General features: G+C 33.5%; 1 long non-coding RNA gene across 1 annotated transcript; it reads left to right on the top strand.

The window, feature by feature from the left end:
• Positions 1-614: 614 nt before the first annotated feature.
• Positions 615-2,522, top strand: LOC124365178. The gene is made up of 3 exons (XR_006922709.1): positions 615-764; positions 2,188-2,253; positions 2,471-2,522. It is a non-coding gene; the product is annotated as an uncharacterized LOC124365178 (long non-coding RNA).
• Positions 2,523-5,471: the final 2,949 nt, after the last annotated feature.

Below are 5,471 nucleotides of genomic sequence, written 5' to 3'. Positions count from 1 at the left end.
CCTGTGCGGTAACATTGCTTGGTTCATTCTCTATAGTCTGGACTTCATACAGTTTGTCAGATATAACACAATTACGTTACCTTTACGTAGCAGTGTCATGTAACAATTTTTATTTTTTTAGCCTTAGTTTTTTGTTTTTTTGTAGCTGAAGAAGGGGATGAATACTCCAAAAGTATTGATATGCTTGGTTGTAGTATTTAACGGTGGCAAATGTCTGAAATCTTATTATTTTTTCAAAGGAAGTTCTTATTTTAGTATAAAAGGATATATAAATTATAAGATTTCTTTTCACAAATAAAGTTGTAAAATACTAAAAACGTTTTGTAAAACGTACATTGGCCTCACTTCACCTTCCATAGCGTGCATGCTGGCAACAGTTCATATAGCTAAGTAAAGTTCATGTTGACACATGATACTCTAATCCACGTTGACATCCATGGTGAGTACGATAAGTATTGCACCTCTTTCAAAGTTCAGATACATCATAATAAAGCAAGGGAATAAATTACACCTGTGAATAATTTAGTTAACTTTTACATACACAAAAATTGCTAACTCCGAATTCAAAAATGTTTCTATGGTTACAACCACTATTTAAATTCCACTCAAGAAAATTCAACATATTTTTACAGCTAACACACGGTAAACATTACATTAAAAATTACATCAATCAAGTATCACACAATTACATGATGTACTGAGCTCTTGGAACCAAACACATGACAGGTTGTAAGTGCCGGCAATGCGCATTACTTACCATGGGGGTAAGCAAGTTGTGTCATTCTAAATTTTTACAAATTAATAAATAGTTACATACTTAATAACATAAGTATTGAAGATTAACATGCTGACATGAAAGTTGTATGAAGTAAGTAGCTAAATAAATTAAATTATTTATTATTATGAATAGAATATTATATGTGTGAGGAATTCTAAACACGATATGGAACATTTCGTATGCCTAACAAGTATAGTCGCACCAAGAGAGTTATCCCCAACCTCCACTGGTTTCTGTGAAAACAGTGAAGTCAATGGATGTACAGAGGTTGCTCATGATTTAGCGTAAACTGTATGATATTGAGATAAAGGTTCATAGGTCTAGTTTACTTGCAGCGGATGATTGAGTAGGTTTTGCACTCTTAGATTTTTACAACCCTTAGCGTGAGGGAGAAACTTCCACCTGATCACTTTGAGGACAAATGCTAAAACAGAGCTACCCTCCCCTTCCTGCCAAGGTGAATGTCTGAGATAGTGTCCACTGTCCCTCCTCATTGTCTCTGTAACGTGAGATTAGGGAAGTGGCAGACCCAAACTCCAACCTTACTCTTCCTGAAAATCCTACTAAGTACTACAGACATAACGCAAAGGTTTTTATAACTAAATATAACAAGGAAGGATTAATACATTTCACATGTGCGTAACAGGTTTTGCCGGGGCTGCTGGAACATCGAATAACTCATTCTTGAGCACTTAGTAATGAAGTTTCATGCAAAACAAAAAGTTTACAGTTAAATATACCACAAGATATCTTGTCACATAATATATTCATATTTTAGATAATGAATTTAAATATCTTAGTGATATTCAAAAACAAACACGTAGTTAACTAGTAAGGTTATTACAATGTAAGAGTGCCAAACTATTTACAAATTTATAACAATGATTTCCGATTCTATTATTTTTTATTTTTCATCTATGGTAAAAATATAAAATACTGAAACCTATATATTATAATGCTCAGTTTGGTTAAGGATTTCTTACTCTATTTTCTCGTTGCCATTATGGCTACCCATAAGACCAATTTAAAACATTTTGCCAATACTTAGTGAAATATTATGGACTGACATGCATCATCATCAAACTCAGTATTCCGCGTATAAAAATGAAGCTTCTTACAAACTTTCAAGTCTATGTGTCAGTTTTTTTTTCGGGAGATCATGGATATAAAATTGTTATACTCTCTACGCTCAGCTGAAAAATGTATTTCTCAAATTCTTTTCTCAAATGAAAAATTAATATATCGATCAATTGTATAGCTCGAAAGAAGACGAATTAGTAATGGTAATTTTAGAAATGGTTGGTAGTCATTTAAAACATACTCGTGTGCAATACAGAACTCGAACTTTACGTAGTTTTAGTACATTTATTGAATAATTTATTATTAATTGTATATTTATGCGCTTTCAGAAAAGATCCGGCTATTATTCACAATTCTGCATATCTAACTACTGTTTTGGAGTTTATGCTGATATAGTAAGTACTTGTATCTCTTAAAGTAAGTATAACCAAATATACGATAGGAAATTTTATTTGAAAACTTAAATTTTGTATTGTTATTAAAAACTAAATTCCTCGTGTGAATTCAGTTTAATTCTTAATTCATATGAGAGTAAACTTAATATAAATGCTTCGACTTTCGATGTAATTTACAGTTCTACAAATATTCAAGTATCCAGTTTTTATGTTACAGCAGAAAAAGTCATCATTTTGGGGCAATTTGCTGAGGATTTTGATATTTATCAAACAACATATTTATCTTGTTGCTTTTACTTGCTTATGTGCTACTTGCCATATTCGCCCCAGAAGTAGCAGAATCAATACGGAAGAAGTTAAAAGAAATATGGCAAAAGCTAACAGGAAAAAAGTCAAGCGGAAGTGATGAAGATTCACGAAGTAACGCTCGTAAAGGTTCGAAGCAAAGTCGTAAGGATAATAGCCGTGATCAGGATTCTGATGAGGAGGAGAAAAACCAGAAGGATGACAATAATACAGACGAAGAAGATCAAGGAGGTAAGAAGAAAGATTCTAAAAAAAGAAAAGGTGAAGCATCGAATAAGAAAAATAACAAGAAGACTGGAAAGTCTGATGATGCGAAAAGTAAAAAGGATAGCTATTCTACAGATGAGGAAGAGGAAGAAAGAAAAAAAGAATCCTCCAAAAAGAGAAAAGTCGAGCCCAATAAGAGAGAGGAAAAGAAAACCCCGAAGTCTGAAGCCAAACTTGATAGGCGGTCTGAAGATAACATATCTGTAGCTTCTCGTGATTCTAGCATTGGTCGTCGTTCCTCGTCAACTACATCTCGACAAGGCAACGTGGAAAATACGCGATCAACTTCCAGCAGAAAATCAAGGGAAAGGCTCAGAAATCATAGCTGATATTGTAAAAAAATGTTACAATAAAAAATCATCAGGATTAATTTGTTTTACAAGTTTACTATCCCCAGGTAGGTTTACATAATTTTTATCATTACTCTGTACCATGACGGGGTACATTAAACACTAAATGAAAATGTCTTTATATTGGGTTACAAGGATAGGCGATAGGTATAATGTAGTGTGGAAGATTGGTATTGGAGTGTTAACTCCCTAAGTGAGGCAGTTGCTAGCCTAGATATAACGCCTTGCTACCCTTGCCTGTTTTGACTGGAGAGGGTGATACATGGGTGGACTCCACTTCTCCAAAGTGACATAACTGAAATATAATGCCATCAATCTTCCTAATGGTTCTCACCATGAGGCGGCTTCTACTCTTTACCTTACCTATCCTTAATATCCTGTCACATCGTAATCACCTCAAAGGTCCTTTTAGGACTAAGTGCAATGAGCGATTTCTCAGCTTCTTGTTCCAAAAAACAAAAATAATTTGACTAACTGAATATATGTCATCAACAATAACATTCAGTGATAAATCATGACGTACTTTAAATACTTTGAGAGTACTAAGACAAGAAATTAGCATTTTTTGGTAGGCTATCTGGTTTTATGAGACCAATTGTAGTAGCTTTAAAAGTTTATCACATATGCGTGCTTGTTATTTGTAGATTTTGTCTGAACAGACAATATTTATGTTAAAATTAAGGGCGCTAATATTTTAATATTGGAATATTAAAAACAAGTCATCTTAATGGTCTTACATTAAAATTAATCTTTTCAACCTAAACCATCAAAAACCAATATTTGCGCTTAAAATTGTAAGACAATTTCATGATGCTATGTCCTGTCCGGTCTGTAAGTTTTTTGTATCACTTTAGTTTACCATGATAGTGAAAGTTACCCTGATACCAGAGTTAAAAGTGTTAGAGCCATAAGGTGATTGTCTAAACCGAAACTAATTAGTTATATTAGCTGACATGTTTGTTGTTAGTTTTGGTTTAACAACTGATTTATTTGTTTTATTCCAATGGACATTTACAAGTTTACGTAATAGCTTACGTACATAGTTAGCTTGAGTTATTTCAAATAAACGTTTTTTTATAATATATAAATAAAAACAATATTTTATAATAATATAAATAAAAACCACAACAAAAAGACTGTACCATGCCATTGTATTTGTATTTGTACTAATGATTTAACAGCAATGTGTGACAACCGTACTAGGTCTAAATATAAAGATAATAAGATAATTAGCAATCAAATATATGCAGTAACAGAGTAACAATGATAAAATATAAATAGAATAACAAGCAATAGTAGGTGACAAACAATGCAAAGATTACACACAAGCAGTAACAATGAGCACCAGACAACAATAAATAAGAAAGACAGAAAATAACAAGATAAACGTAATATTGATAATAAATACCAACAGAATTTTAACAAAGAAATGCTCTTGGAAAGGTAAATTGGCACCAAACAAACCAAATGTGTGGCACTTAATAGGCACCAATCCAGATACTGAATGACAGCACTTGGATTGTGTGGCCCCCTAAAGCCATCCAAAGCACCAAATGTACTGCACCACAACAGCGAACTGTTGATGAGAATGCTAAAGATGCATCACCTTCCGTCTGAACGAGTCCACATTATCTCTGAAGTAGTCCACACTCGCAGATATGCCATTTCCCATTCTCTGGAGGCGTGCCATTGTGCTGCCTGCTGCACAGTTTGTTTGGTGATGCTGCCTGACAAGAATATCAGTTGAGCGAGTAGAGGAGGGATTTTTGAAATTAATCAAGCGAAGTAAATCAGGACAGTGCACTAGACTGTTTACAGCTTAAAGTATTACTTTTTTACTTGTTTATTACTGGTGAATTACGATGGGTTTTTATAGAGGAACGAAGGAAGTATTTCCACAATTTAATCCTTATAATATTGTTTGAAATAAAGTGAAAACTTATATAATAGTTCAAATGATTAATATATACTCGAGTTCACGTATAAAGTAGGTACACTAAACGCCACCATATGTAAAATTAGGGATATATGAACATAGTACCAAAACAAAACGTGCAGTATAACTCAGTAGAAACGTATTTGCAAATATTGTAGACGATAATCTATGGTACATAAACAATTATTCAATAAATAATTGCTCCAATAAAGAAGGCAACATTAGATTAATATTTTTCTGGCAGCCCGTGTCATATTCAACGGCGACTCCTGTAGATGCAGCCAATCACGATAATCACGATATAGCTCCGTTCCTGCACTCACCTGCGCATGTGCATTACTGGCACTGACACCTTTTGT

The sequence above is a fragment of the Homalodisca vitripennis genome, chromosome 6, assembly GCF_021130785.1.
Source record: "Homalodisca vitripennis isolate AUS2020 chromosome 6, UT_GWSS_2.1, whole genome shotgun sequence".
Taxonomy (NCBI): Eukaryota; Metazoa; Arthropoda; class Insecta; order Hemiptera; family Cicadellidae; genus Homalodisca; species Homalodisca vitripennis.
This window is presented reverse-complemented; position numbering and strand designations above follow the sequence as displayed.